The sequence below is a fragment of the Manis javanica genome, chromosome 2, assembly GCF_040802235.1.
Source record: "Manis javanica isolate MJ-LG chromosome 2, MJ_LKY, whole genome shotgun sequence".
In the NCBI taxonomy this organism is placed as follows: domain Eukaryota; kingdom Metazoa; phylum Chordata; class Mammalia; order Pholidota; family Manidae; genus Manis; species Manis javanica.
The window spans coordinates 146,004,989-146,028,565 of NC_133157.1; the positions used below are offsets into that span (position 1 = coordinate 146,004,989).

Below are 23,577 nucleotides of genomic sequence, written 5' to 3' on the forward strand. Positions count from 1 at the left end.
CCCTGAGATGAATCCAACTTGATCATGGTATATGATCCTCTTGAATTCAGTTTGCTAATATTTTGTTGAGTATTTTTGCATCTATGTTCATCAGTGATATTGGTCAGTACTTTTCTTCTTTAGTGGAGTCTTTGCCTGGTTTTGGTATTAGGGTGATGCTGGCTTCATAGAATGTGTCTGGAAGTATTCCCTCTTCTTCTATTTTTTGGAAAACTTAAGGAGAATGGTATTATGTCTTCTCTGTATGTCTGATAAAACTTTGCAGTAAATCCATCTGGCCCGGCAGTTTTGTTCTTGGGTAGTTTTTTGATTACCGATTCAATTTCTTCGCCGGTAATTGGTGTGTTTAGATTTTGTGTTTCTTCCTTGGTCAGTCTTGGATGGTTGTATTTTTCTAGGAAGTTGTCCATTTCTTCTAGGTTTTCTAGCTTGGTAGCATATAGGTTTTCATAGTGTTCTCTAATAATTCTTTGTATTTCTGTGGGGTCCATTGTGATTTTTCCTTTCTCGTTTCTGATTCTGTTGATGTGTGTTGATTCTCTTTTTCTCTTAATAAGTCTGGCTAGGGGCTTATCTATTTTGTTTATTTTCTCAAAGAACCTACTCTTGGTTTCACTGATTTTTTTCTATTGTTTTATTCTTCTCAATTTTATTTATTTCTTCTCTGGTCTTTATTATGGCCCTCCTTCTGCCAACTTTAGGCCTCATTTGTTCTTCTTTTTCCAATTTTGATAATTGTGTCTTTAGACTATTCATTTGGGATTGATCTTCCTTCTTTAAATATGCCTGGATTGCTATATACTGTCCTCTTAAGACTGCTTTTGCTGTATCCCAGAGAAGTTGGGGCTTTGTATTGTTGTTCTCATTTGTTTCCATCTACTGCTTGATCTCTATTTGGTTTGTTCATCGATCCATTGATTATTTCGGAGCATGTTGTTAAGCCTCCATGTGTTTATGAGCCTTTTTCCTTTTTTGTACAATTTATTTCTAGTTTTATACCTTTGTGATGTGAGATGTTGGTTGATAGAATGTCAATCTTTTTGAATTTACTGAGGCTCTTTTTGTGGCCTAGTATATGGTCTATTCTGGAGAATGTTCCAAGTGCACTTGAGAAGAATGTGCATCCTGTTGCTTTTGGGTATAGAGTTCTATAGATGTCTATTAGATCCATCTGTTCTAGTGTGTTGTTTAGTGCCTCTGTGTCCTTACTTATTTTCAGTCTGCTGGATCTGTCCTTTGGAGTGAGTTGTGTGTTGAAGTCTCCTAAAATGAATGCATTGCATTCTATTTCCTCCTTTAATTCTGTTAGTATTTGTTTCACATATGTTGTTGCTCCTGTATTGGGTGCATATATATTTATAATGGTTATATCCTCTTGTTGGATTGACACCTTTATCATTATATAATGTCCTTCTTTATCTCTTGTGACTTTCTTTGTTTGAAGTCTGTTTTTTCTGATACTAGTACTGCAACACCTGTTTTTTTCTCCATGTTGTTTACATGAAATATCTTTTTCCATCCCTTGACTTTTAGTCTGTGCATGTCTTTGCATTTGAGGTGAGTCTCTTGTAAGCAGCATATAGATGGGTCTTGCTTTTTTATCCATTCTCTTACTCTGTGTCTTTTGATTGGTGCATTCTGTCCATTTACCTTTAGGGTGATTATTGAAAGATATGTACTTTTTGCCATTGCAGGCTTTAGGTTCATGGTTACCAAAGGTTCAAGGTTAGTTCTTTACTATCTTAGTGTCTTACTTCACTCACTTATTGAGCTATTATAAACACCATCTGATGATTCTTTATTTCTGAGTCTCTTTTTGTATGTCTCCCTTATTCCTCCTCCTTCATTCTTTGTACGTTAGGTGGTTTTTTTTTTTTGTTTGTTTGTGTGTGTGTGTGTGCTGTTTTAAGTTTCCTTTCACTGCTTTTGTGAGTAGTTGATTTCATTTTTTGCCTTTAGTTAGTATTTGATTGTTCCACTTTGTTTGCTGTGATTTTATTTTCTGTAGTGACATCTATTTAGCCTTAGGAGTGCTTCCATCTAGAGCAGTCCCTCTAAAATACCTTGTAGAGGTAGTTTGCGGGAGGCAAATTCCCTCAACTTTTACCTGTCTGTGGATTATTTAATTGCTCCTTCATATTTAAATGAAAATTGTGCTGTACACAGTATCCTTTGTTCAAGGCCCTTCTGTTTCATTGCATTAGAGTATGCCATTCTCTTCTGTCCTGTTATGTTTCTGTTAAATCTGATGATAACCTGATGGATGTTCCTTTGTAGGTGACCTTTTTTCTCTCTTTTGCTGCCTTTAATACTCTGTCCCTGTCTTTGATTTTTGCCATTTTAATTATTATGTGTCTTGGTGTTGTCATCCTTGGGTCCCTTGTGTTGGGAGTTCTTTGTGCTTCTGTGGTCTGAGACGCTATTTCTTCCCCCAGTTTGGGGAAGTTTCAGCAATAATTTCTTCAAAGACACTCTCTATCCCTTTCTCTCTCTCTTCTTCTTCTGGTACCCCTATAATGTGGATATTGTTCCGTTTGGATTGGAGACACCAAGTTCTCTTAATGTTCTTTCATTCCTGGAGATCCTTTTATCTGTGTCTGCATCAGCTTGTCTGCATTCCTGTTCTCTGATTTCTATTCCATTAATGGCCTCTTGCACCTTGTCCATTCTGCTTTTACGTCCTTCCAGAGATTGTTTTATTTCTGTATTCTCCCTCCTTAACTCTTGCATATTTCTCTGCTGCTCCATCAGCATGGTTATGACCTTTATTTTGAATACTTTTTCAGGAAAAGTGGCTTAGTGTATCTCCTCTGATTCCCTCTCACGGGAGGATGTCTGGGTTAGTCTGGTCTATATCAAATTCTTCTGCCTTTTCATGGCAATGGAGGTTGTCGTAGGCAGTTGGTGCGTGTGTGGGCTGGGAAAACTGAGTCCCTTTACACTTGCTCCTGGCCTTCCTTTCCTGGGAGAATGGCAACCCTTAGCGGCTTGTGCTGGGCAGCTGCATACAGATGGGGTCTGATTCTTTCCCGGCCACTGTTGAGTAAGCTCTGTGGTTGCTGTGGGCATGGCTGCCTTCAGGCTGCTGCTCCGCTCTGGTGGTGCCGCGCCAGAGAGGAATGGTCAGAAGGCTGTTTATCGCCATCAGGGGCCTAAGAGCTGTGCTGCCGCCCAGGGTGTTAGGGCACCTGGAGTTCCCCGGGATTCCCAGCTGCTGGTCTGACTGTGCTGGGATGCTGCCGTCCAGCTGTGAGGTCCCTGTCCCTTTAAGACTTTCAAAAAGCATTCGTTTTTCTTTTTTCTGAGGTGCCCCAGCTGCGGGGACCTGCTCGCAGGTTTTACTGTCTTGTTCCCCTAGTATCCAGCAACCTACGCACTGTGTGTCTGCGCTCTGGTGCGGATGGCTGGGGCTGGGTATTTAGCAGCCCTGGACTCCCTCTCCCTCCCTGCTCCAACTCCTCTCCTCCTGCCGGGAGCTGGAGTGAGGGGCACTTAGGTCCTGCCGGGCCGCAGCTTGTATCTTACTCCCTTCATGAGGTGCTGAGTTCTCACATGTGTAGATGTAGCCTGGCTGTTGTCCTGTATCTTCTGGTCTCTCTTTTAGGAATAGTTGAATTTTTTGTATTTTCAAAAATATATATGTTTTTGGGAGGAGATTTCTTCTGTCCTACTCATGCTGCCATCTTGGCTCCTCCCCTCCCATACATAACCTTTTAACTGACATCCTTTGACACTGTTGTTACCTTTATTACAGGAAACAATCCTATTTTACTTTCCTTTTCTTCCCATTTATTCTTTTTTCATTCTTGCTACTTTAAATATGCAATGTTTATATACTGTTCTTCCACTCATGCTGTCATCTTGTTTTCACATCAAATCTAAAATTAAATATGTTAGATATTTGTCATTAGTTCTTTTGCTGATATTTCCCCATTGATCTCCCATTTGCATAAAACTCATCCACCTGTATATTCCTCAAGAAAGGCTCAGGTGTACAGTACAGGCACAGATCTTGCACATTCTAAGAAGTTTTTCTATAGTCTGGCCCCTTGAATGACAGCTTGACTGGATGCAAAATCCTTGGCTTACAGTTTTTTTTTTCCTTGACTTTCTTGAAAATATTATTCTGCTCTCGATATCTCTGGTGCAAGGCTATTTTCTTACCCTCATTTTTTTGCCTTGAAGCATTGACATATTTTCCATTGTTCGAGTTTTACTAGGATAATTCTCAAGGTTGATCATTTCTGGCTAATTTTTCTAGGTTTCTTCATATGTACACTTAACTTTTCTCATTTCTAGCAATAATTTTCTTGGATTGTGGTATTGGTTCTGTTCCATTGTTTTGTTTTCTTCAAGGATTCTAATTATATATTTAAATTCTGGTATATGTATAATCTTTCTTTGCTTATCTTCTGTTTCAGTTCCTTTCTCTCTCTCTCTTTGCTATTGTACCTACTTTGTTTTTATTCCTTCAGTTTTCTTGGTTTTACTCAGTATTTCTTATTAAATTTTCATTCAAATATATTTTCCTTGGACTCCTAATCATTTATTCTTCATTTATGAAATCTTTTCCCTTCCATTTCTGTTTTTATTTTTTAAATATCTGATTCTAGATTTTCTTTTTTAAAATTTATCCTAAGTGAGGTTAATGCTCGCAGTCCAGTGACTACCAGGAAGAAGAGTGCATTGAAAGTCATTGACTTGAAAGACAGGCGGCCAATGAACAAGGCCTTCTTCATCTGATTAAAAATCTAGATATTTCCCCATGTATTTACTGAATGTGGTTCGGCAACTTATGAATGATTGGTTAGGTGTTCATAAACCCAGAGAGATGGACACTCTGCAGGTTTGTAGGGGGGCAGAAATTTATTCATCTCACAGTGTAAGAATAACAAAGAGACAATGTTTTTCTTAATTTTGGTTCCAGATATTAGGTTGTGTATTTTAGGGCTGGAGCTGGACAGTAGGACTAATAATACCTTGTTCAGCCTTAGGTAGATAATTAAATAAGTGGTGATAAATCTTTTAGTAAAAAAGGGTTACACATGTTTATAACTTTAAGTGGGATGCTTTCTGTTAAAGTTGAATAGCAAAAGAACTCTAGAGCCATAGCTGTGGGTTTTTTCTCTGCACAGAGGTCTCATTTATGTTTCTTATATTGCATAATGTTTGAGAGTGATGACCTACTTGTCCTTGTGGTTAGGCAACACAGCCTGACCATTTAAAGTGTTAAAAGCAACTGTTATTAATAGCTTGTTTAGCCCATCAATGTTTTGTAGAATACAGTTGCTGCTTTCCAGAAATATTGGCAGGCCCATCGCTCTTACGTTCTCATCAATAACACAACAGGTTCTAATAAAAGCCTTTTCCTTTCTTTTTTAGGCTATTCTGCATAAAACTTGCAACTAAAACTGCTATACTTCACAGGCTAATAATTTTATTTAACCTGAGTATAAACACAGTTAATGTGCTATTGTCATACTTTTGAGGATTCAGTTGACATACAACATGAACTAGGAAATGCCCCCCACCTAGGGCAACCCATAAGTGAGGCTACTTGTACTTTAGCAGATGTGCGGGAGGTTGAAACAATAAGGGCATGGAGCAAAGTATGGGCTACGACTGAAAGGAGAAGTGCACAAGGCCCTGTGAAGGTCTCCAGGACCTGAAAGAAAAATTCAATGGGCAGCCCAATAGAATCTTGTTAGAACTGTGGCAATATTACAAGAGTTTTGGGGTCTTTTGGGCTACTGGAAAGGGTTTATCCAGCACTTGGTGCAAATTCTGAGGCCCTTATACCAGTTGGTACGGAAGGACATCAGGTGGGACTGGGATGAGACACATGCAGCTGCTTTTAGTGCTGCCAAGTGGGCAGTCAAGGTCGTACAGAACTTGAATGTAATGGACTCACCAAGGCCCTGTGAACTAGATGTTCATGTAACCGAAGATGGTTATGGATGGGTTCTTTGGCAGCAGCTTGAACGGACACGCCAACCTGTTGGATATGGTCACAACTATGGAAAGAAGCAGAGGTCCGGTACACCTCAGGGGAGGAAGAAGGGGACTGAGGGGTATTATGATTAGTACACATGGTGTGGGGGGATCATGGGGAAGACAGTGTAGCACAGAGAAGACAAGTAGTGACTGTGGCATCTTACTACACTGATGGACAGTGACTGCAATGGGGTATGAGGAGGACTTGATAGTATGGGTGAATGTTGAAACTACGTTTTTCATGTGAAACCTTCATAAGAGTGTATATCAGTGACACCTGAATAATAATAATAAAAAAGGCTGCAGGCTTATGATGGGGATTATGTTGAATCTACAGCTGATCTAGGGAGAACCGAAATTCAGTTGAATTTTGGAATCCCTGAACATGCCACCTCTCTTCATTTATTCTTCTTTAATTTTTCTCAGGAATTAAAAAAATGTTTGTTATTAATAACAATGTTATGAAGGATTCACATAAGCAACATTGCGGTTACTACATTCACCCATGTTATCAAGTCCCCGCAACACACACACACACACCCCTTTACAGTCACTGTCCATCAGAGTAGTTAGATGCTGCAGTGTCACTACTTGTCTTCTCTGTGCTATGCTGTCTTCCCCGTGACCGCCCTACATTATGTTGTGTTAATCGTGTTGCCCTTTAATTCCCTTCTCCCACCCTCCCCATCCACGCTTCCTCAGTAATGTTTTATGGTTGGTTCAAACCACCCTCTCCCTAGCAACAAGGTTCCGCCATAGAGCGAGCGGCTCTGGGTGTAAGGAAGGTGGTGCCGTAAAGCCGTGAGTGTCATTAGACAGGGTTGGTGCGGAGAGAAGCGGAGGAAGTGGCTCGAACATTCGGGCGGCCGCAGGAGGAGCAGACGGATTCCCCCAGGTGTGAGCGCAGACTGCAGGCGAGCCCGCGGCGCAGTAACGGTGAGTAGCGGGAGGGACCGGGTAGCGGCGGAGTCCGGCAGCCGGGGCGACCCGGGGGTCATGGGGGCGAGGCGGCCGGAGCCGGGACGGCCAAGTGGGTCGTAGCGCTCTCTGCCCGCCTCCGCCGCCGCAGCTGCCCGACCCGCGCCGCGGCCCCTCCGCTCGTCCTGACCCGTTAAGTCTCTTACCTGGTTTCTCTCCCGCCGGCCGCTCCTGCCGCCGCTGCCGACCCCCCCCACCCCCGGGACGGTTCGCCGCCGCCGCCGCATCCCCGGCGCTGGGCGGGCGGCTGGGACGCGGCCGGCCAGTTTTCTGGTCTGGGTGGAGCGGCTTGTTGCTTCTCTCCGCGCGTTTCCCCACTCTGCTGCCCCTCGGCGCCTCCTCGTCTCCTCATCCCCGTCCGTGTTAGCCTCCCTCAGCGCGGAGGCCCCCGGGAGCCGGGGAAGTAACTTGTGCTGGCGCGGACCCTGCAAAGTGCTTGCCGCGCGCCGCGGCCCCGGCCGTCGTGGTCGCTGTCACTCGGCCCCGCGTCTTGGGCCTGCCGGGGCTGCGGGCGCGCGGCGTGTGGCGGCGGATTGCGGGCTGCGTTTCGTCCGTGCGCGCGTGTGCGCGGGTCCCGGCCGAGTGTCAGTTAGGAACTGTAGCTATTGGTAGGAGACTGTAGAGTATGGAGGCGTGGGAAAAGCTTCAACGTCTGTTTTGCAGTACCAACTACATGTGTGCTGGAATTACTAGTTACAGATGCTTGTGACCACTTAATTCCCTCTCTCCTCCCTCTTTCCCCATCCATACTTAAAATTAAATGTGAATGGAAGATAAACGTGGGAATTAGGTCAATTTCTTATTTTTATTGCTGTATTCTAAGACTGTTCAAAGATCTTTCTCTTTTAAAGTATTCTAATTTCAAATTTTCAGATAAGTTTATTCCAATTTTGGTTTTTAGATATCTTAAATAATCCAGTTTCAAATTTCTTTTTGTAAAATGTGATACTGTTGTTATTTAGATAGCTCAGTTACTATTCGTGGTCATCAATGGACAATATATCCTAATTTTCCTAATCTAAGATCTTTATATCTATTCAGTCTACATTCTAATTGAATGTTTGGGTTTTTTGTTAAATGCTCAGTGTGAAGAGTTTTGATTAGAAAATTCATGATTCTCTTGGAATCTTACATTTTTAATATGGAAGGCATCCTCAGAGGTCCGTCCCTTTTTATCTGAAAACTGATACAGATAAGCTCAAATTTAGGGTCTTTCAAGTTAGAAGCTGCTTAAGAGGCTTTCACATGGCTTTGAGGAGGAGTCATAGTCACGTGTGGGACAGGGCACAGTGATACTCTTCAAAGAATAGATGGTGCTAACTTGGGCTCAGGATAAACTTACTCTGCCTTAGATCTTGAAAAGGCTGTACAAAATCACTGTTTCTCTTTAATCTTTTCTCCTTTCCACCCTAAAAAACTAAGTCGGAATTAGTTTTGTAATAAAGTTGCTATTACTGATGTAATAAACATTCGTTTTTTAACCTCCATCAAGGTTAAAATCTAGACATGCTCATACCATACTGAAGTTTCTTGTCAAAACTGATGTCCCGATAATGCTTCCTGTAGGAACTAAGTTCCTATTCCTTCATTTCTTTTTTAGCCCTCTTTTGATACTCTTGCTTTTTGCTTCTTTTTTTTGTGGGGGTTGCTGGGGGGATAGTTGGAGGAGAGAAAGTAATTGCATATTAATAAATATTGATTAAGAAAATTAATGAAATAATTTTGGAGCTGTAAGAATTTGGAGAATAAGCCAAATCCATTTTTGCAGATAAGAAAACAGATTGAAGACATAAAAGGACTGCTCAAGTGCTAGTACTACTTAGTATATATAGTAAGTACTAGGTTATAGCTTTTCATACTCGGAGCTCAGTATTCCTCTTATTAGACTGTTTGTAACAGCTGAGAACTGGATGCCATGAATTTTCAAATTTATCATAGTTCAGACCAAGATGTTTAGAATGCTTAGTCATTTCAGGTAGAAGTATTTCTAACCACTTGCCAAAATTGTATAAAAATTTAGTAGTTGGTGTGACTAACAAAATATTTGAGTTGTAGAGAGTATTGCTTATAGGCATATTCCTATTTGGATTACAATTTTTACTTTTCCCATTCTCAACTGCCATTCACTCTGCCCATCCCAATCCTCACTTGTACCCCATCTAATGTGTTTTATATATGTTCTTGGTTATGTCTCTGTCCTTGTAAAATTATCTAGTTCTTTTGTGTGTTTTGCATCTGCAAAGCTGCCATTTTGCTATATATTTTACTTTGTTCACTCAGCATTCTTTGAGATCTGGTCATGTATGTACATCTAGGTCATTGCTACTAACTGCAATATTTCATGGTTTACTTTATCATAAATGCACAAATGGTCACAGTGACCTCTTTTTCCAAAGGTGAATTGATAGAATCATAAAATAAAGTCAAAGTTTAACAGTAGCAAGTAGAAGTTTTGGAAAGCAATCTTTGATTCAGGGATGTTGACATGACACTTTGGGGAAATTCTATAGACTGTGAGGAGAATGTTGGATAATTTTAAGTGATTTATGAAGAAGGTAGTAGTACTATTTAAGAGTAGGCACCAGGGGTAAAGAGAGAAGACTTAGATCCTTCAGAGCAGTTGTTCTTCATCCCCTGAGGACCACATTCTTTTGAGACTCTGATGTTAGCTTACAGAAATTTCCATATAAATTCTACAGTTTTACAACTACATGAAAGTCTTTCTATGTATGGGTCAACGCCTAACCCTATTCCCACTTAGAACCTGTACTTTAGAGGTTCTTGAGAGGTTTTATCCTGTAGCTGTATGCTCATGATAAATGTCTCTAAGATAATTTCAGCTGTTGTTTTATTAGCTACTTCAAGTAGTTTAACTTTCAGTGGCACTTGGTTTTATCAGGCAAAACAGAGGACTGTTACTGATTTTTACTTTAGAGCTGAAACTATGTATATGGCCTAATTTACTTTCAGAGATCCTTCAAAGAGACAGTATTCCGTCCTTAATTTACTTGAGTGGCCTGTTTTTCTTTTGTAAGACTAATAAGTAGGTATGTTACTTGTTTTGTTTGTTTTGTGGTTGTTTTTGCACTTCTTAAAAATTTTGGTATCATTAATATAGAATTACATGAGCAACATTGTGGCTACTAGATTCTGCCCATTATCAAGTCCCCACCACATACCCCATTACAGTCACTGTCCGTCAACATAGTAAGATGTTATGGAGTCACTGGGTTGTCTTCTCTGTGTTATGCTGCCTTCCTCATGCACCACCCTACGTTATGTGTGCTAATCGTAATGCCCCTTATTCCTCTTCTCCCTCCCTCCCTTCCCACCCACTCTCCCCAGTCCCTTTCCCTTTGGTAACTGTTAGTCCATTCTTGGGTTCTGTGAGTCTGCTGCTGTTTTGTTCCTTCATTTTTTTGCTTTCTTCTTATGGTCCACAGATGAGTGAAATCATTTGGTGCTTGTCTTTCTCCACCTGGCTTATTTCATGTATGTTACTTTTAAATAAGAAAAGCTCTTGCAGCTGAATAAAGACATTTATTTTTTAAGAATATGTATAAATGTATAGCAGTTTACAGCTTTGACCATCAGATAATTTGGGATGTTAACGAAGAATTCTGGGTAATTATGACAGGTCCCACCCACTTCTCTGCTAGGGAGACTAGGTCATGTAATATATGGTATTTTAAGTTGTTCTGGATTAATCCATCTCAACAGCACAGGAGAGTAAAGTATACTGTGGTAGATATTGTGGTATAACCTTCATAAAGTGTTTCACAGAAAATAAGTATTTCTTGATTATATTTTTGAAAATAATGCAAAATTGCTGTGTTACTATGTATTTCACTTGTGTGTGTTAGTGTGAGGACCGTAAGAATCTGAACTTTTTCCACTTCAAAATTGGGCCAAATGAGTCCTCTCGGGTGATTACATTATTTTATCTGTGTCTTGAAGTCTCCAAGTTGTTCCTCCCTTCCCCTACCAAGCATATCTTTCTTTCAGAAGTCAAAACAGGGGGATTCATTTTATGAATTATTAACTTATTCTTTTGGTACACACAGGAAACCATTTGTATGATAAACTATAGCAATTTAATGTTTGGTTTTTGTCGATGGAGCTGCAGCTAATCTTTAAGACCCACTGATAATGTTTTAGTAATAGCAGTTAACATTCCGAAAGGAACAGTAAATCACCTTACTTTTCATTTTCAGATTTGTATAATTTTACAATTTGGTACTCGATGACATTCTTTGTAGAAGATGAGATAGTATAATGTATCGTAATGCCCCTTATTCCTCTTCTCCCTCCCTCCCTTCCCACCCACTCTCCCCAGTCCCTTTCCCTTTGGTAACTGTTAGTCCATTCTATGATAGTCCAAACATTAAATGATTGCCTAATGTGTTGTAGGACTCCTAATTGCTAGGGATACAATGGTGGAAAAAACTGGTTTTGCACATATGGAGCTCATGGTCAAATGGTGGATAGAGACATAGAGACAGATACTGTTAATACAGTACAGTCACTAAAATATAGAGAAATGGAAAGAATGGTCAAAGAAAGCATTACCTGGAGAGATAATGTCCAAACTGAACATTAAAGGATCAGAGAGAGAGAAGGTGTGTGTGTATGTGTATGTAAGAATCGAAGTGAGGGGCACAGGGGGATGGAAGCAGAGGACCAACCGAGAGGAGAACAGGAGCAAAAGCACATTGCAAATAAGGGGCAGAGAGTGATGGAGAGGTATGGAGGCAGATTGTGGAGGGTTCTTTATGCCATGTTTAGGAACTTAGACTCCATCTCTGATTCTATGTTTTGGGAAGCCATCAAAGAGTTTTAAGCAGGAGCCTGATCTGATTGTAGTTAGGTTTAACAGATTACTCTGGTAGCTGTTGTGGATTATAAATTTGAAGGGAAAAAGATTTGAGGCAGGGAAGCCATTTGGAAGATAGTGGACTTAATGAGAGCTGATGAGGGTTTAGATTGAGGCTCAGTTCATAGAAATGGAGAAGAGGGACAAACTTCAGATTGTTTACCTTTGTTGTTGGTAAGTAAGAAATTCAGTAGGACTTGATGCTTGCAAGTAGTCAGTGGAGAAGTAAACAAGCTTAACTCCAAACTGGGTTCTAGCTGGGGTGACCGCATGGAAGGTAATGACACCAAACTAAGAGAGAATTTGTAGGGATCAATTTAGAAGCTCAGGAAGTCAGTTTGGGATGTTGTGAGTTTGAGATGGTAGTGAAATATCCAGTGCAGGGTGTCTAACAGGGCAGTTGGCCTTTTGAATTTGATACTGTGGGATGTGACGGGCTCTGGGCTGGAAAAATCAGTGTCTGAAACCATGGGACCATATAGGGCGTGTATGTGGGCTCAGGAGAAAAAAGAGAGCAGAAGACAGCGTGTTGGGGACCATCAGTGTTTCAGAGTCAAGCAGAGGAAGGGAAGTCCCACAAAGGACAGAAAGTGCTAACCAAGGACAAGTGAAGTAATGAGTGATCACTATTGGATCAAAGTGAGAAGAGAAACTATGCATTGTTAATGAAACAGGTTGGTACAGTTGTGATTTCTTTAGTTGCCCTCTGTAGCCTAAATGAGTGATGGAGATCAGGAGGTAGCATTCATCTAAGGACTGAGGTTTTACCAGGCTGGTACAGTGAAAAATGATGTGTAGGGAAGCTAAGGTATTGATTTAGAGCAGTTTAGATGATCCATTGTAGCAAATGTTGCATATTATGTTCTGTGTATTATTCTGTATAAATATTAACCTATTTAATCCTCGCAACAACTGTAGTTGTCACAGAAGATTGTAGAATGTAAATTCCATGAGGGCAAGGAGGTATTTTTTTATTTGTGTATTCCCAGTGCCTGGCATAAAGAATGGGCTCAAATACTTGTTCAGTTAATGAGTAGATACGAAGTGTACATATTATCCCATTTTACAGGTGTGGAAGATGTAACTTATGCTACTTAATGGCAGAGCTAGTAGGGGGAAGGAAGTGAGTCTAGGAGAGGGAGCTGGGATTCTAGGACTGGAGATCTCTACGAGGTGTCCTAGAAATGGAAGGCAAGAGAGATAAGAGGAGGAAGTATGGTCAGAGAGTGCAGTGTTGGATTCTACCTTTTTGAGGTGGAGTTGTTCTGGGTGATGACAAAGGGACGAGTTTTAGGACTGGAGTAGAACAGAGGATATTTCATTGCTGAAGCTCAATGGGACAATACGTAGATGTTGAGAGATTCCTAGGGTTTAAAATAAAAGTTTAGGTAGAGAGGAAGATTATGAGCAGTCCTCAGTAAGTGGGGAGCTATTACATGGAAATGTATAGGTGAGGAACAATAGAGAATAGTTGTGGGATTTGCATATAAATCAAGTATAAAAATCAAATGAATAATTATATCTGACTTGATTGTTTATAGTTCATGATGCGTGATCAAAACCAAAAGATTCTATGATATGACTGCCCTTGCATTGTTCACCATGTAAGAACTTGTTCGTTATACTACAGAAGATTGGAGACTGTTGAGAGTTAAGGTTTAGGGTTGATTAATGATTGTGTATTGAGTCCCCTATACAGAATTTTGTTGTTGTTAACAACCATTTGATCAATAAATATGAGAGGTGCACTCTCAGCACCACTCTTGCACAGTTAAGCCTCGAGTCCCCTGGTTTGTCCTTTCAGATCTTCGATATCTCGAGTCTCTTCCATTATCTGCGGGTCAGAGGCAGGGAGGGATTCAACAAATAGAATAGATGAATGTCTATTTCTTTGAATCCAGGTTTTTAACATAGGTTGGGCTTAGATCTGGTTTGCTGAAAAGACTGGAATAAGCTGAGCTTGCTGAATATGATTTATTTTTCCCCTCCTGGATATGGATTATCCTTTTGGAAGACTTCAAAACTACTCAGAATATAAATATGAAAGTTTATAAGTTTGCCTGATACTCCAGCCATACTTAAGGTATGAATTCTAAATGTTACATTTTCCCCTTCAAAAATCCTACCTCACTCTTTTTATATAGTAGTAGAGAGAATTTTGTGTCTGTAGCAGCAGCATGGCCCACCTCTGTGTTCGGAAACGGTTTGGTACACATCCCAAGGATAGTAAAAACAGAGTACATGTGCTCTTCTAAATCTTCAGCCACTGCCCAGTGGATCCTCATTTGTTCCCTTGCTGGCCCTTTTACCCTCCTTCTCCTCCAAGTATCTTTTTGAATCCTTTTGTTTCAAGAAGCTCTTGAGAGCTCTCTTTCTACATACATTGTGTGACAGAAGAAAAGTAAAAATTCATTTCAACAGTAACCTATACTTAATATGAAGTTGAACACTTTCAGGATGTTTCAGTAAACCTAAGCAATTAATCCTGGTTCATTTTTAAGATTACTGAATCTCATATTTCATTTGCTCGGAAAGGCTCTCGTGTAATTTCATAGATTTCAATAGCATTGTAATTTCTGTCCTGATTTATTTCCTTTCAGAAAAATATGAAAACCCAGTGATTTATTATAGGTTTATATTAAACCTAATTTCACTATTTATTGTATTGATTTAAAGCACTGATTAAAGTACCTGATTTATGGAATTTATCATTCTGTGGTTGAATACTTATGCCTGCTTGTCCTTTTGTTTGTGTATGTATGTGTGTCTTTCCCACAAATGAGTGAGTGCTCTTAGGAAATCACAAGTTAATCAAATATGGTATGAAATATGTTTGTATAATTAAAAGTTTGGAGGAGATGATTTTCAAAGATGCCTTTTAGAGCAGATATACCATCATTTTGTGGTTCTCTGTGCTCTGTCCACTTTACTCTTCGTAATGCAGCAGCTGCAATACTGCTAAAGGACCTTTGACACAGAGCCCATGAATACCCCAAGTATGATTTTACTTTCACCTCCCTCTTTGGAGACCTAAATGTTTGTCAAATCAGATGTGTGTTGAGGAGGAGAACAAATCATGGGGTCAACTTGGCATAATCCCCACATTTATCTTTATTATAGAGGTTTATTGGGGGATGGGGTGACAGTTCTTTCTGAGGAAAAAGTGCAAGTGAATGTAGGTGGACTTGCTGTCATCTTCATAATTTTCCCTGCAGCCTCGCCAGCCCGGTGATTTCCATACATTAACATAGAGTAGAGTAGGTGGTATCTGTAGTCTCCATTTGATCCAAGTACTGTTACAGGAATATTACTTGACAAATTAAGGCACTGTATTTGGAAGTATTTAGCTTTCCCCCTATCAGTAGACTAGATTAGATTATTTTTTTTATTTGTTCAGGTATGTGTATAGTATGTATTAAAATATTTTCTGTGTAAATTTTTGTGAGTCTGGTAACTTTACCAATTCTGAAGTATAAAATATTTAAATATAAACATACTTCAATAAGTACTTAATACCTAATGGGAATTAAATTTTATACTAATAAAAATGGAAAATTCTTGAAATTTCTTTTATCCTTTAAACTTTCTGAATTAGGTTCTGATAATCTGTTTGAAAATTAGAAATATGCTTAGACTCACATGACTTTTACTGGCAGAAGCTACTGTGTCTTTACTGATTATAATAGATTAGAAGCTGCAAACAACAATTGCTAATTGTTAAACTGTAAGAACATTGCAGAGAACCATATGACCAAAGTAGTTAGCTTTACAGTTTGTTCACTGTACCCTATACTCTTTGTTTCAGAAGAAAGGCTCTATTCAATGTCTTATGAGAAGAACCTTCTCCCTTTAGACAAGGATTGGGGGAAATTGGAACTAATTCATTTTTTTCTTGTTTTGCTGAACCAATAGTCTTGTGACTAAAACTTTTGCTGTTTTAACAGATTTAATAAAGAAATATTAATTTGAAACTCAATAAGTATTACATAGAGTCCAGTACTTTTGACTTTGGAGATCATAGAAATCAAGGTATTTAAATATTTGTTCAGATAGTAAGTTTGGACTAGAAGGAAATGTTTTCTACCAGAGGAACTGGTTTTGATATTAACAACTTGGGGTCGAGAGGAGTAAATTGGGGAGGTGGTTTAGCCCAGATTAACCACTAACATGCTAAAAACCCAAATTCATAGGCATTATACTATTTATATTTTCTACATTTTCATTGACTAGTCTTTTTTATTTCAGGCCTCCCAAGTTTATCCGTAACTCCATTTACAGCTTTATCCGTAACTACATTTAGCTGAAGATGAAGGCATAGATTTTGGGGGAGTTGTTTTATACAATGTAAAAATTCTTTCACAGCTATTTAAAATAGAAACATTAATTTCAGCTTCAGAATTTACTTAAAGGTCAACTGATAACCTAAAACTCATATTTTTTCCTCTAAGTTTGTCACATTTTTCAGTAAATGTGGTGACTGGAGATCCTATGTGCTATTGTCCAGCTGTACAAAACTACTTTCCAGAAGTCTTGATGTTTCCCATAAAGGTATATAGACAAATCAAAATCTTAACACTTTTTATGGGTTATGAGACTCATCTTGACTAAGCAGAATATCTTTGGGACCACGAGTCTAAAGGGAGAATGTTAGCAGAAAAAGGAAGCTGTTACCACAGACAGTGTCATAAACTTTTAGGAATCATCATGCTACAAGGGAAATCATGAACATGCTGGAAGAGCTCAGAAATCTTTGCTGTGCGGGCTGTCAGAAAAAGACAAGCACATATTCTTTTACTCTTTAGTGCCCTAATCACTTTTGAAAGGGATTTGAAAAAGTCTGAGGGAAATGAAATAATAGATTTTTAGGTTGGAAACAAATTTTAATCAATCTGATCTGGTCATTTTATAGGTAGGAACTGAGAGCCTTAAAAAGTTGTGTGATTTGGTGAAGATTATAGAGCTAGTTTGAACTAAAAGCTGTAACTCCCCTACTAGATTTGGTTGGTTAAAAGTGTGAAGTCACTTTTAAAATGTAAGGTTATGTGGGACCATATGACAGAACTACTAGCCAATTTTACAGTTTGTTCATGTACCTCCTCATCTACTTTGTTTCAGAAGAAAAACTGTTCAGTGACTTGGGTGAAAGACTGTGACCTTCCCACAAACTAAAATTGCTGGAGAGTTGTTGCTAACTTGATATTTCAATTACTTCAGGGTTATTTCTAGGACCTAGATAGTTATACTTCAGAATCCTGGTTGAGGGGAGATGTAATAGCAAATGAGTTTAAGAGTCATTGATATATGGAAGCCATAGACCCAAATTAAAGAATGTGAGTTTAGTACACAATACTTTTTTGAGATGTTTTATCAGTTGCCCTTACCAATTTATCTTAAAACTAGATTGGTTTTGAGGGTAATGGTAATTCTTTTGGCAAGAAGTACATAAATGGATCTTATATATGTATCCATTATTTTCTTTTTTTCATGTGGATAAGGCATTCTGATGTTCTTAGCAAGTATGTCTTGATAAGTCAGGCATAGACCACTTGTTGAAGAGAATAATGAGATGATAACTAAAGTAGAAAAAATCCCATTAGAAAAAATAAACATTCTTTTCACTGTGTTTTTATCTGGTTATTCTTTATTGTATAAAGGCAACTTAAACAATCTTGTCAACCTTCACATTTCTTCCTGCCTTAGAGATATAACCATACATGTTCAGTGATGTCAGTTATCAGGTCTTCTGTCACTATATGGCGGGAGCCATGCTACTCCAGCTGTGTAGCAAAGCTCAGGCTGGAGGAAGACCCCTGCAAAGCAGGGGCCTTCGCAGCCGACTCCCCCTATTACCACCTTGATTTTGTTATTCTCCATTATACTATTGGCTTTGCTTTTGCTCGCATTTTTGCCAAAGACTAAGCTAACCTTTGATAAGCAGCATGGAAAGGAGGAGAACATAAACTTCCCCAAAGCTTTTCAGGACAGTGCTCCTGAAGAATAGAACACGCAGGGGCCAGATGGCTATCTTGGCATAGAATACCAAAACCTGCAGTTAGTTAGTCAAACATTGACTACCCCATCTCCACTTAAGTGGGAATGCCTCCCTCATTTGCAATGCTAGTGAAATTAGTGATGAAGAGTTTTATAGGAAAATTAGAGAAATAGAGTTATGAGAGATTACTGAATAGAATAACCCTGTCTGACACTTAATCCATCTTCTCATGTTTTCTTCTATTTGCTACTTGTACAACTTTTCTTCCTTTGTCATTACAGCCATTTACTAAAATTCATGCCTTATATGTGAAATTACCAAGTACCATAATTTTCCAAGAAGTAAAGATACCTCAAGACAAGTGCAGGGCCGGGAAGCCACAGGGCATAAATCTGCAAAGAAGTAAAAAGCTAACATTTTCAAAGAACATTACTTCTCTCTCAGTCACCAGCTTTACATCTCCCTGTATGGCCCCGGAAGATGGCTGGTTAGCCAGAGACGGGTAAGATTCCTCAAGGGAGGAACAACCTAAGACAGGCACAGTCGCAGGGGGGCCATCAGGTGAGAAAATGGGGGCCAACAGAGGTGAGGCTTAGAACCACACCCCCCCCCCCCAGTTTTGAGAGAAATTGTCTACACCCGTGGATGTTTTGTTGCCCTTGTCTGGCTTGGATTGATACCTAGTCTATAGGCACAGACCTGATCATCTACACTTGCCATCTTACAGCACTAAATCATGCTTTCCATCTACCTACATCAACATTTTATTAGAAATGTAAAGGAGAAAATGTGAGATTCACATATAAAGTATAAAAATCAAATGAATAATGATACATGATATTTGACTTGATTGTTTATAGTTTAAGATTTGTAGTTAAAACAGAAACAGTTTCTATGACATGAATGCCCTTGCATTGTTCACCATGTAAAAACTTGTTTAGACCCTGCAGTAGTGGAGTCATGGAGACCTGTATATTATATGTCAGGGAGATTTTGGTATCCACACAGAAGAAAGAGAAATGTAGATAAGAAGGGGAAATTTAGTTTGCTGCTTACTGTGCCCTATAAAAGGGTGTATAATGAAGATATGAGTTTATGATTTTAGATTGATTATAAATTTATTACAGCCTCTAAGATTATTTTTGTGGGAAAGAATCACAGCCAACTGTGGCAGTAGGTGACCTGTATTTCACCCTGAGCTGATAGACTCCATAGTCACTGCTACATACTGCACACTCCTATGGTCACATGCACTACTTAGAAACTGTGTTGCATAGAAATGTAAAACATGAAAGAGTACATGTTGCTAGGAAAAGTTTTGGTCAAGGAACAGAAAATGATCACCTAACACTTGACCAACCATGAATAGATTAGAAAGAAGAAAGCTTGCCTATACCTATTAATGAACTGCCCATACCAATTAATCAACAGAACAATAAAAAATAATCATATCCTTGTGCAAAATGGTATAAATAAAGCTGTCATTGACACTTTGTCGAGAGATCACTTCCATCTGACTCTGTGTCCTGTCTCTCCATGCACCGACACCGTCTCATCCTTTTGGGTTTCACACACACCCCTGGACTCCAGCAACTATCGATTACAAAGTAAATAAATATTTAAATCTTAAATCTTTAAATGAAGAGACATGGCACTTTTTTTTGCACCACTTGATAATACTTGCACAAAATACTTGTCTATCCTCAGACAGTACTTCTGCTAACTCAGCCCTTTCCTTGGGGTTAAGATTAGACAGGATTTACACAGCTTTAGGAGTGTGATTTTTTAAGAAATTCAGATGACCAGCAGGCACATGAAAAGATGCTCCATATCCCTAATCATCAGAGAAATGCAAATTAAAACCACAATGGGATATCACCTCACACCAGTTAGGATGGCCAACAGCCAAAAGACAAACAACAAATGCTGGTGAGGATGTGGAAAAAGGGGAACCCACCTACACCACTGGTGGGAATGTATATTAGTTCAACCATTGTGGAAAGCAGTATGGAGGTTCCTCAAAAAAACTAAAAAAAGAAATATCATTTGACCCAGGAATGCCGCTTCTAGGAATTTATCCTAAGAAAACAGGCTCACAGTTTCAAGAAGACATATGCATCCCTATGTTTATTGCAGCACTGTTTACAATGGCGGAGCTATGGGCAACCTATGTGTCCATCAGTAGATGAATGGATAAGGATGTGGTACATATACACAATGGAATACTATTCAGCCATAAGAAGAAAACAAATCCTACCATTTGCAACAACATGGATGGAGCTAGGGGGAATTATGGTCAGTAAAATAAGCCAGGTGGAGCAAGACAAGCACCATATGATTTCCCTCATCTGTGGAGTACAACAACAAAGCAAAAACTGCAGGAACAAAAGAGCAGCAGACTCACAGAACCCAAGAATGGACTAGGTATGGTGGGTGGGAAGGGAGGGATAAGGGGATTAAGGGGCATCATGATTATTGTCACACAAAATATAGGGGGGGCATGAGGAAGGCAGTATATATAGCACACAGAAGACAAGCAGTGACTCTATAGCATTTGACTATGCTGATGGACAGTGACTGTAATGGGATATGTGGTGGGGACTTGATAATAAGGGGAAGGTAGTAACCACAATATTTCTCATGTAAAACCTGAGCATAAGATTGTATATCAGTGATACAATAAATACATAAATAAATAAATAATTTTTAAAAATGGCACAGAGGTCATAAAAGGCCTCAGGAAAAAAAAGGTGTGTTTTTTGAAAGGCCTCTAGCTATTGAGGACCATTTGAAGCCTTGATAAGCGATATTTAGTGCTTTAAATGAAGAATTAAAAAAAACTCTCTCAAAACACTTGTAAGATCTTTATTCCAATTCTAAGTAAAACCCAATTCAGCTTTAGATAAGGAGCATTATGAAGTGTGGTTTTTTTTTTTGTCTTGGAATAATTTCTGGTTTCATACCTTTGTGGTCTGAGAAGCTGGTTGGCATGTTTTTAATCTTCTCAATTTACTGAGGCTCTTTTTGTGGCCTAGTATGTGATCTGTTCTGGAAAGTGTTCCATGTGCACTTGAGAAAGCTGTGTATCCTGCTGCTTTTGGGTGGAGTGTCCTTAGATGTCTGTTAGGCCCATCTGTTAGGTCCATCTGTTCTGATATGTTCAGTGCCTCTGTCTCCTCACTTATTTTCTGTCTGGTTGATCTGTCCTTTGGAGTGAGTGGAGTGTTGAAATCTTCTAAAATGAATGCATTGCATTCTATTTCAGCCTCTAATTCTGTTAGGAACATCCAAATACATGAAACAAATACTATGTTGAGTACATAGATATCTGTAGTGGTTACATCTTATTGTTGGACTGACTTCTTTGTCATTACATAATGTCCGTCTTTGTCTCTTGTTACTTTTTTTGTTTTTGAAGTCTATTTTTCTGATATAAGTACTGCAACTCATGCTTTTTTCTCCCTATTATTTTCATGAAATATCTTTTTCCATCCCTTCACTTTTAGTCTGTGTGTGTCTTTGCGTTTGAAGCGAGTCTCTTGTAGGTAGCATATAGACGGGTCTTGCTTGTTTATCTATTCTGTAACTCTGTGTCTTTTGATTGGTGCAGTCAATTTACATTTAGGGTTATTATCAATAGATATGTACTTATTGCCACTGCAGTTACCGAAGGTTCAAGGGCAGCTTCTTTACTATCTAACAGTCTAAGTTTAACTTGCTCATTACAGTAGTTCAAACATAATCTAAAGGTTCTTTTATTCCCCCCTCTTTTTCATCCTCCTCCACTCTGTTTATTTTAGGTGTCATATCCTGTATTCTTTGTGTATCCCTTGACTGACCTTTTGGGTAACTGATATAATTTTGCATTTGCTTAGTAATTACTTGGTCTACTACCTTTACTATGGTTTTATTTTCTCTCGTGACAGCTATTTAGCCTTTGGAGCAGTCCCTTTAAAATACTCTGTAGAGATGGATTGTGGAAGGTAAATTCCCTCAACTTTTTCTTATCTGAATATTGTTTAATCCCTGCTTCAAATTTAAGTGATAATCTTTCCAAGGAGAGTATTCTTGGTTGGAGGCCTTGTTTCATTTCATTAAATATGTCATGCCACTCCTTTCTGGCGTGTAAGTTTGCTGCTGAGACGTCTGCTGATATCCTGATGGGCCTTCCTTTGTATGTGATCTTTTTTCTCTCTCTGGCTTCTTTTAATACTCTGTCCATGTCCTTGATCTTTGCCATTTTAATTATTATATGGCTTGGTGGTGTCTTCCTAGGGTCCCTTGAGTTGGGAGATCTTTGCACTTGCATGGCTTGAGCGACTCTTTCCTTTCCTAGACTGGGAAAGTTTTCAGTATTTCCTCAAAGCTGCATTTTCTTCTTTTCTCTTCTTCTTCTTTTGATAGCCCTGTAATGTGAATATTACTCCATTGGGATTGGTTGCAGAGTTGTCTTATTATTCTTTCATTCCTAGAACCTTTTTTCTCTCTGTGCCTCAACTTCTTTATATTCCTGTTCTCTAATTCCTGTTCCATTGACCATCTCCTCTTCTAATCTGCTTTTAAATCCCTCAAGTGTGTGTTTTATTTCAGATACTGTATTTTTCATATTTCTCTCTCTCTTGAAGTTGTCCCTGAGATCTTGAATATTCTTCTGTAACTATGTGAGCATGTTTATGATTTTTATTTTGAAATCTTTATCAAGAAGATTGGTGACTTCAGTTTCACTGAGCCCTCTTTCAGGTGTTTGAGGTATCCTGGTTTTACCAAATTCTTTTGCTGTTTCATCATTCTGATGATGACTATGGAACAATACCTTTGTGTAGGTGGCACCCTCTAGTGCCCAGCTCTACTCTCTGGAGCTATCCAACACCTGGAGGGTTGGTGGGGGTCACAGGTGCACAGCGCTGGTGCCTGCCAGGAGGAAAAGTTCTTTTGGTAGCATGAAAATGCTACCTGGCTGCAGTGTCTGTATCCTCTGCCAGGTCCAGTAGGCTGAGAATGGAGGTAGGAACCTCTGTGTTATGCCCTGTGTTATGTACCCTAGGTGGGGCTGCCCTCCACGTGACCTGGTGCAATGGTGGTAGCATCAGCTGTGCGGACTCATGCCTGCTGGGAAGAATGAGTGTCAGGCTGCATATCACAGTGAGGGGGGGGTCTCAGCACTGCACTGCCAGCCAGGGGAATGGAGCATCTGATGGTCCTGAATGTTCCTAATCTGCTGGGCTGAGTTTGCTACTTTACCCTTTTTTTTTAAGGTCTTTTCTTTTCTGCAGAGGTAGGCAGTGTGTTGCTGTCTTTTGGGTCACTCTTTTAGGGTTACTGGTATTTGCTGTATTTTCATTACATGTGGTTTTGGGAGGTGGTTTCTGCCTCAGTTCTCTCACTGTCAGCCATCTTTTTCCCCTCCATGAGACAAGTACATTTTACATTTCTTTCAGATCATATAGTTTTTCCTCAAAATCTGTGCATATTCCTGTGACGTCTTCAAAAGTAGAGCTTGAGTGGGAGTTAACCCATCCATAGATCCTAGAGGAGCAGCTATAGAGGATTCAAATTCAAATTTAGCAGCATCTGGAAAGAAACAGAAACAATTAAACTCTTCATATAAAATACTTTAGAGTTAACATGTATGAGTTAATAAAAAGAAGTTGGGGCCTTTAAGAGTGTTAAAAATGAAAAAAATCTCTACACAACTGCGGTACAAAATACAAGACTACTAGGAAATATAACTTGCCCATAG

General features: G+C 39.3%; 1 long non-coding RNA gene across 1 annotated transcript in view; it reads left to right on the forward strand.

Moving 5' to 3' along the window:
• Positions 1-6,693: 6,693 nt before the first annotated feature.
• LOC140847915 (uncharacterized) overlaps positions 6,694-23,577 on the forward strand; it is a 48,735-nt gene continuing 31,851 nt past the window's right edge. The window contains exon 1 of the long non-coding RNA XR_012128191.1: positions 6,694-6,930. This is a non-coding gene — a long non-coding RNA (uncharacterized lncRNA). The remainder of the gene's footprint in view (positions 6,931-23,577) is intronic.